The sequence below is a fragment of the Bison bison genome, unplaced genomic scaffold (genome assembly GCF_000754665.1).
Source record: "Bison bison bison isolate TAMUID 2011002044 unplaced genomic scaffold, Bison_UMD1.0 scf7180017864330, whole genome shotgun sequence".
NCBI lineage: Eukaryota > Metazoa > Chordata > Mammalia > Artiodactyla > Bovidae > Bison > Bison bison.
Window position 1 is genome coordinate 1,968,590 of NW_011494902.1, and position 9,657 is coordinate 1,978,246.

At 42.1% G+C, this 9,657-nt stretch overlaps 1 protein-coding gene across 9 annotated transcripts in view; it reads right to left on the bottom strand.

Moving 5' to 3' along the window:
• Positions 1-9,657, bottom strand: part of NCKAP5 (NCK-associated protein 5) — a 1,206,846-nt gene that overhangs the window by 905,941 nt on the left and 291,248 nt on the right. Inside the window, exon 1 of one of the 9 annotated variants that reach the window (XM_010853625.1) lies at positions 1,623-1,955. The exons of the other annotated variants lie outside the window; for them this stretch is intronic. The gene's annotated coding sequence lies outside the window, so the exon portion shown is untranslated. Of the gene's footprint in view, positions 1-1,622; positions 1,956-9,657 lie in introns of those variants that run through there. 9 annotated transcript variants of the gene reach the window in all.

Below are 9,657 nucleotides of genomic sequence, written 5' to 3' on the forward strand. Positions count from 1 at the left end.
GCCACCTGATTCGAAGAGTTGACTCATTGGAAAAGACTCTGATGCTGGGAGGGACTGGGGGCAGGAGGAGAAGGGGACGACAGAGGATGAGATGGCTGGATGGCATCACTGACTTGATGGACATGAGTCTGAGTGAACTCCGGGAGTTGGTGATGGACAGGGAGGCCTGGCGTGCTGTGACTCATGGGGTTGCAAAGAGTCGAACATGACTGAGCGACTGATCTGATCTGATCTGATCTGATCGAGAAAGCAAGTAGATTAGTGTTGCCCACCACTGGCGAGTCTGGGGGGAAGCAGGAATGACTACTAGTGGGGATGAGGTTTCTTTTTGGAGGAGATAAAAATGTCCCCAAACTGATTGTGGTGATGGTTGTACATGTCTGTGAATATACTAAAATCATTGAATAGGATGCTATAAATGGGTGGATATTATGGTATGTGAATTACAGCTAAGTAAAGCTCTTATTTAAAGAAAGTTAAAAACCGATAAGCCTTTTGTAATTGGGAAAGGGGAACTAATATTTTGAAAGGATCTGCTATGGGCCAGGCAGACTCAGCCTGTGTGTGTGTGTGTGTGGGTGTGTGTGTGTGTGTGTGTGTGTGTGTGAGAGAGTGTGTGTGATTTTATTCAAGCCACACAGCAACCTGCCAATTGATTTCATTTTGACCATTTCATAGATGAGCAAATAAAGGCTCTCAGAGATTAGGCCTCCTTAACTGCTGCTGCTGCTGCTAAGTCGCTTCAGTCGTGTCTGACTCTGTGTGACCCCATAGATGGTAGCCCACCAGGCTCCCCCATCCCTGGGATTCTCCAGGCAAGAATTAGTTACTCGCTAAGCTGATATGTGAACCCACATCAGTCATGCAGCATTTCCTCCTCTCAAAGACATGAAACTAAATAGAAACAATTTCCCTTGGCTGTTTCTTACTGCTGCAAGTTGACTACTTAATTATGAACAGGAAAGCAGTTTTTTTTTTTTTTTTAAAGCTAACTTGCATGCAATATGCCAGTCTTTCTAGAGCCAAATGGGGCCTTTTTCTCTCAGGGTAACGTGTCCTTTTCTAAATGCAGAACTAGACCTGCCTAAACCACTTCTCTGTCTGCTGTCTGTTGACATTTTCTCACTTACCCAATATTCTCCTTGAACATACCTCAGCTTTCTTCCTCATTAAATATTAGAGCTAAAAGCACTGCCTAATGTACCTCTCACCTTATCCCTGAATACATAAAACAACATATAGATAGCACTGAACTTGTTTATGACGTCCTCATTCTATTGCATGTGTATCTCTCATTGTCACCATCAAAGAACATCTACACGTGAATCCATGTAGACAAGCTCCTCAAGTAAGCATTCAGAACACATGCACCTATATCCAACCCTACACACTTCAGGAGGTTATGTTAAAGCATAAATCACCTGGGAGAGGGCAGTAAGGTGCAGTCAGGGGAGGACAGACTAAAATAGAACTCAAATGCCTTGCATTAAATGAGGGCCAGCCTGAGCTGTATACAAAGGGGCAGCCAGCAGAGATGCCAATCATCTCCAAGCCACAGGCTCAGAATCTGCACTGACTCACATCACAAGCCATTAGCGTCCCAACTGGGCTCCAGTCCTTACCTCTACTGAAGCAGAAGTCTTCACCAGGGAGTGACCTCACTGGGTCATCAGGATCACTGCAGCTTCTCAGTTTGGCCCCTTAGAGCCTCAGTTCCCTGATCTAACAGCCAGATCTTTCTTTCCTCTTTCTAACAGGACCAGTATGTTTCCTCCTGCTTGTCAATATTTAACTACTACGTCAAGTTACATTACATCACCTGCACTAAATCCCACTCCAGCGATAGCTAGAGGGTGTGCCTGCTCTATTCAATTCCACTCAACTAACATTGTATCTACTACTGTGGGCAGGAATCCCTTAGAAGAAATGAAGTAATCATCACAGTCAACAAGAGAGTCTGAAATGCAGTACTTAGATGCAATCTCAAAAATGACAGAATGATCTCTGTTCGTTTCCAAGGCAAGCCATGCAATATCACGGTAATCCAAGTCTATGCCCTGATCAGTAATGCTGAAGAAGCTGAAGTTGAATGGTTTTATGAAGACCTACAAGGCTTTTAGAAGTAAGGCCCAAAAAAGATGTCCTTTTCATTATAGGGGATTGGAGTGCAAAAGGAGGAAGTCAAGAAAAACCTGGAGTACCAGGCAAATTTGGCCTTGGAGTACAGAATGAAGCAGGGCAAAGGCTAATAGAGTTAGGCCAAGAGAACACACTGGTCATAGCAAAGACCCTCTTCCAACAACACAAGTGAAGACTCTACACATGGACATCACTAGATGGTCAACACCGAAATCAGACTGATTGTATTCTTTGCAGCCAAAGATGGAGAAGCTCTATACAGTCAACACAAACAAGACTGGGAGCTGACTGTGGCTCAGATCATGAACTCTTTTTGACAAATTGAGACTTAAATTGAAGAAAGTGGGGAAAACCACTAGATCTTCAGGTATGACCTAAATCAAATCCCTTATGATTATGCAGTGGAAGTGAGAAATAGGGTTAAGGGACTAGATCTGATAGACAGAGTGCCTGATGAACTATGGACAGAGGTTTGTGACATTGTACAGGAGACAGGGATCAAGACCATCCCCAAGAAAAAGAAATGCAAAAAAGCAAAATGGTTGTCTGAGGAGGCCTTACAAATAACTGTAAAGAGAAAAGAAGTGAAAAGCAAAGGAGAAAAGGAAAGATACACCCATTTGAATGTAGAGTACAAAAGAAGAGCAAGGAAAGATAAGAAAGCCTTCCTCAGTGATCACTACAAAGGAACAGAGGAAAACAATAGAATGAGAAAACTAGAGATCTCTTTACAAAAATTTGAGATACCAAGGGATTATTTCATGCAAAGATGGGCTCAATAAAGGACAGAAATGGTATGGACCTAAGAGAAATAGAAGATATTAAGAAGAGGTGGCAAGAACACACAGAAGAACTGTACAGAAAAGATCTTCACAACCCAGATAATCACGATGGTGTGATAACTTACCTAGAGCCAGACATCCTGGAATGTGAAGTCAAGTGGGCCTTAGGAAGTATCACTACAAACAAAGCTAGTGGAGGTGACAGAATTCCCATTGAGCTATTTCAAATCCTGAAAGATGATGCTGTGAAAGTGCTGCACTTAATATGTCAGCAAATTTGGAAAACTCAGCAGTGGCCACAGGACTGGAAAAGGTCAGTGTTCATTCCAATCCCAAAGAAGGGCAATGCCAAAGAATGCTCAAACTACTGCACAATTGCACTCATCTCACACGCTAGTAAAGTAATGCTCAAAATTCTCCAAGCCAGGCTTCAGCAATATGTGAACCGTGAACTTCCTGATGTGCATGTTGGTTTTAGAAAAGGCAGAGGAACCAGAGATCAAATTGCCAACATCCGCTGGATCATCGAAAAAGCAAGAGAGTTCCAGTAAAACATCTATTTCTGCTTTATTAACTATGTCAAAGCCTTTGAGTGTGGGGATCACAATAAACTGTGGAAAATTCTGAAAGAGATGGGAATACGACCACCTGACCTGCCTCTTGAGAAACCTGTATGCAGGTCAGGAAGCAACAGTTAGAACTGGACATGGAACAAAAGACTGGTTCTAAATAGGAAAAGGAGTACATCAAGGCTGTATACTGTCACCCTGCTTACTTAACTTACATGCAGAGTACATCATGAGAAATGCTAGGCTGGAAGAATCAAGATTGCTAGAATCAATACTGTTAGGAGAAATATCAATAACCTCAGATATGCAGATGATACCACCCTTTTGGCAGAAAGTAAAGAAGAACTAAAAAGCCTCTTGATGAAAATCAAAGGGGAGAGTGAAAAAGTTGGCTTAAAGCTCAATATTCAGAAATCTAAGAACATGGTATCTTAGATCATGGTCCCATCACTTCATGGCAAATAATAATAATGTATCATTAATTGTCACCAACATAGCATCCTTATGTAAGATGCTAATAACAGAGGAAACTAGATACAGAGTATATGGGACATTACTTTGCCAACAAAGGTACATCTAGTCAAGGCTATGGTTTTTCCAGTAGTCATGTATGGATGTGAGAGTTGGACTATAAAGAAAGCTTAGTGCCAAAGAATCAATGCTTCTGAACTGTGGTGTTGGAGAAGACTCTTGAGAGTCCCTTGGACTGCAAGGAGATCCAACCAGTCCATCCTAAAGGAGATCAGTCCTGGGTGTTCATTGGAAGGACTGATGTTGAAGTTGAAACTCCAATACTTTGGCCAAATGAGTCAGCAAAGAGCTGACTCATTTGAAAAGACTCTGATGCTGGGAAAGATTGAGGGCAGGAGGAGAAGGGGATGACAGAGGATGAGATGATTGGATGGCATCACTGACTCAGTGGACATGAATTTGGGTAAACTCCAGGAGTTGATGATGGACAGGGAGGCCTGGCATGCTGCGGTTCATGGGGTTGAAAAGAGCTAGACTCGACTGAGCAACTGACCTGTACTGAACTGAACTTTTATCAAGTGCCTTCCATGCATTCATTCTTTCAGTTCTTTCAGCATGCATTGAGCACCTACTGAATTTGCAATGGGATACAGAAATTAAGATCTCATCCTTGGGCAGTCAAGACAGTGTGTTATGTGTTAGGATGCTGGGCCACACAGGGTAGGACATCTCCCATGACAGGCGGCTGCAAAGAGATGATATAAGTGAGACCAGAGAATTTTCCAAAGATGGGGACACTCAGAATTACACCCTCATGGGCCAAGCTAGATCCAGAAAAACACAGGAGGATAAATGCATGGCCTCTATCCTCAAGGAGCTGAAACTCAACACAGGGAACTCTATCAGTCTACAGAATAGCAGGATTACATACATAAGTACCACAGGCAAAGTATTGAGAGAGGGCAGTCATTTTTCACTTTTTCTTGATGAGTTGGATTATCAGCTATTTCTCTTTTTTATTGAATTTTATTTGTGATATAACATGTGTATATTAAGGTGTTCAGTTCATCAGTTCAGTTCAGTTCAGTCATTCAGTCATTTCCGACTCTTTGTGACCCTATGAATCGCAGCACGCCAGGCCTCCCTGTCCATCAGCATCTCCCGGAGTTCACTCAGACTCACGTCCATCGAGTCAGTGATGCCATCCAGCCATCTCATCCTCTGTCGTCCCCTTCTCCTCCTGCCCCCAATCCCTCCCAGCATCAGAGTCTTTTCCAATGAGTCAACTCTTCGCATGAGGTGGCCAAAGTACTGGAGTTTCAGCTTTAGCATCATTCCTTCCAAAGAAATCCCAGGGCTGATCTCCTTCAGAATGGACTGGTTGGATCTCCTTGCAGTCCAAGGGACTCTCAAGAGTCTTCTCCAACACCACAGTTCAAAAGCATCAATTCTTCAGTGCGCAGCTTTCTTCACAGTCCAACTCTCACATCCATACATGACCACTGGAAAACCCATAGCCTTGACTAGACGGACCTTTGTTGGCAAAGTAATGTCTCTGCTTTTCAATATGCTATCTAGGTTACAACATGTTAATTTGATACATTTATGTTATAATGATTACCACTATAGTGTTGTTAGCACTTCTATCACAGCACATAGTTACCATTTATTTTTGGTGGTTGTAAACATTAAAATCTAATCCTCTTAGCAAGTTTGATGATTATAGTACAATATTCTTTCCTATATTCACTTGAGTGTACATTAGATCTCTAGGACATATTTGTCTCTCATTGCATGTTTGTACTTTTAAACAACATCTGTTCTCTCCAGCTATTTCTAAGACTGAATATTTGAACACAGATGTCTCAACAGGGAAAACTGACTGAAGTCTATTGGTCCCTTAGTGTTACAAATATGGATGACTCCTCAGATCTTTCAAATAGCAGATAAACCTAGAGAGTAAAGAAGATTACCTGGGACCCATTTTCAAGATCAGGGAAAAAAGTTTGCATAACAGAGTATCATTCTTCCCTGATCAAAGGAATTAATCTGGGACAACATTACTTGGCTATAGGTAAACAGGGATCTGCCAAATACCCTTCTAATCTCTTCATGACTATTCCAAAGCAAAAATACAAAAATTCTGACACTTAATAAACAAATGATGACTCTTTCAAATAAGATAGACAGGGGCTTCCCTGGTGACTCAGTGGTGAAGAATCCACCTGTGAAGGGAGGAGATAAGGGTTCCATCCCTGATCCAGCAATATCCCACATGCTGTGAAGCAACTAAGCCCATGCTGCTGCTGCTGCTAAGTCACTTCAGTTGTGTCCAACTCTGTGCAACCCCATAGACGGCAGCCCACCAGGTTCCACCATTCCTGGGATTCTCTAGCCAAGAACACTGGAGTAGGTTGCCATTTCCTTCTCTAATACATGAAAGTGAAAAGTGAAAATGAAGTCACTCAGTTGTGCCCAACTCTTCGAGACCCCATGGACTGTAGCCTACCAGCACATGCACCACAATTATTGAGCTTGTGCTCGAGAGCCCATGTGTCACAGCTACTGAAGCCTGTGTGCCCGAGGGCCCATGCAACAAGAGAAGCCACTGCAATGAGAAGCCTGAGCACCGCAACTACAGAGTAGCTCCCACTTGCCACAGCTAGAGAAAGCCCAAGCTGCAATAAAGACCCAGCTCAGCCAAAAGTAAGTTAATTAATTTAAAATAACAATATATACAGATTTACAGAGCCACTGGGCAATATTAAACTGTGGCCTTTCATCTGTGATCAGGAAGGCTCAAAAGCTACTCACTTTAGGATTTTTTTCAAAGTTTGCATCTACCACCCAGCACAGCCCTCACATATGCCCAAATAATCTCTTTTCTACCAAAACTGATTTCAATTTCATGCTGCAGAGAACAAAGCTCCCCATTTATGTGTGAACATTCAAAGGACCCCACCATTAGGAGCATAAGAGACTGCCACATAAAGTGTTGGGATATTTGAATTGCAAACTGCAGCCTGAGGACCTCAACACATCTCATCTGGGACATGTTCCAAGCTCAAGAGCATCTCTGCATGGAAGTATCTCTCACAGTCAGTTTCTCAGGCCATTTCCCAGCTCCACACGTCCATTTCCCCAACTGTTTTTAAAGCGAACGTTTATAGTCTGTTTCCATATTTTACTACAAGGTATTTAAGGTTTTGACAAATACTAACTGACATTGCCACCATTCCAGTGAAAACTGGTGACCTGGAACTAATGCTGATGACTTGGTTGTGGCCAAAGACATTTTTTAATCAGTCAGTAATGTTCAGCAGAATCCTGCCCCAAATGCCTCTTTCACATCCTGGAAACATGGTTTAATTTCAGTCTTTAATAAATCCACAGTGCATGTTAAATCGTTGCAAAACTGAAGCTTTATCACACTCAAGCTTGCTCTTAAAAAAAAAACAAAAAAAAAACAAGATGTTTAAAAACAAGACGTTTTCATAATCTCTTTTCTTAATAACACATAACACATTTGGCATGGGGGGTACTATACATTATTAATGGAACAATTGTTACTTCTAATTGCCCAATGCCTAGGGATTTCTGGATCCAATTAGAGTGGATTTGTGCCATTTATCTTGCAGTCCCACTAGAGGGACATGGTACTATATGACCTTTGTTTGTTTTTAAAGGCAATTTTAGTAAACTATAGCAAGGTGAGGGACTCTTTTCAAATAATACAATTAATATCAGAGGTGGTGAGATAACTATGATCCCATGGAAAATAATAAGCAAATGCAACTGACTTATCCAGATGTCAATTATGAAGAATTTCTGTTTTCAAAAGATATGCATGCATCCTCAATTGTGTCCAAATCTTTGCAACCCCATGGACTGTGGCCCGCCAGGCTCCTCTGTCCATGTTATTTTCTAGGCAAGAATACTGAAGTGGGTTGCCATTTCTTACTCCAGGGGGTCTTCCCCACCCATGGATCAAATCTGCCTCTCTCATGTCTCCTGCATTGGTAGGCAGATTCTTTACCACTATGCCACCTGGGAAGCCTCTTTCAAAATACAGAATATTTCAAATATACCCTGCTTATCTCTTGTGTACTCAGCTTTACAAAATAGAAGAAAGAGGGTTTGGGGTGTTTTGCTTGTTTGCTTGTTTTTAATAAGTCATCTTAAAGAAAATTTCCAAAATAAAACAAATTGCCCAAAAGCCAATTAAATAGTCTTTTTCAGAAAGGAAGTGGCATTACATACTCATCATGAATATACGCAGAGAAGTTGAAGCCTCAGTCAATATTATGATATTATGTGAACCTGAGCAAGGCACTTCATCCCTGAGATGAGGTAGCTAGGCCTGCCCACCTCTTATGAGGAATAATCAAGGATAAGTGATGATTATTGAAAGCACACAGCACTCCTGTGGGGCAGGGAATTCTGAGCCTTTTAAAACAGTCACTTTGAGAGCATAAGACATGTTCAAGGTACAGAGTCCTTCTCAGGTTGCTATTAACTGTCCCAGTTTGCCCAGGACTGGGGGCAGGACTCCCAACAAGCATGATGATGAGTGCTAACACCAGCAAGGTCTGGGGCAGTCTATGGGTTGGCCACTGAACTTCCTATTACTTGGCTCATGTTAGAACTCTGTGCTGGGAACGGACTGTATAGTTGTCAGCCACAAATTGGCACTCACCGGTCAACTACAAATTGGCACTTGCCAAGAGAATTTGCCAGTGACTGAACAACAATAGCAAGGGCATTTGTCATCTGCTTGTGCTGCTGCAGCTGCTGACCTTCGACATCCCCTGAAGGGAATTCAGGGTGGAGAGTGAGGCACTCTGTTCTCCAGGGAAACTGACGGAACAGGTCTACAGATAGTTAGATATTTTTGGGAACTGATTTCATGATCCTAATCCTTGTAAGGCCTCATATCTAGAAAAGCACTAAATCCCTTCATGGTGACATCAGCTCCTCATGTCATGACTAACACAGGACATTTTGCAAGTAAGCGCTTGATTGTACTGAACTCCCCCTTCACCAAAATCTTACTATTGACCTACCACCACTGCCTTTTTGGAGCAGTCTCTCAGAGTTACCTGAAGTGCTATCTCCTGGGCTGCAGTCCTCATTTTGCCCCAAATAAAACTTAACTTGTAACTTTCACATTGTGCATCTTTTTAGTCAACATAGTATATGATCAATTATTTATATCTTTTTGAGCCAACAAATTTTGATTCTTCAGAATTCAGAGCCACCCCCCCACCCCCGACAATGGATTTTCAAGGTGGGTGAAAAGTTTGTGTTCGTCAGGTATAGAGTTTTCTTTTTTGAGAGGTTCTGAAGCTGGTCAGTTTTCATTCCAATCCCAAAGAAGGGCAATGCCAAAGAATGCTCAAACTACCACACAATTGCACTCATCTCACACGCTAGTAAAGTAATGCTCAAAATTCTCCAAGCCAGGCTTCAGCAATACGTGAACCATGAAATTCCAGATGTTCAAGTTGGTTTTAGAAAAGGCAGAGGAACCAGAGATCAAATTGCCAACATCCGCTGGATCATTGAAAAAGCAAGAGACTAGAAAAACATCTATTTCTGCTTTATTGACTATGCCAAAGCCTTTGACTGTGTGGATCACAATAAACTGTGGAAAATTCTGAAAGAGATGGGAATACCAGACCACCTGACCTGCATCT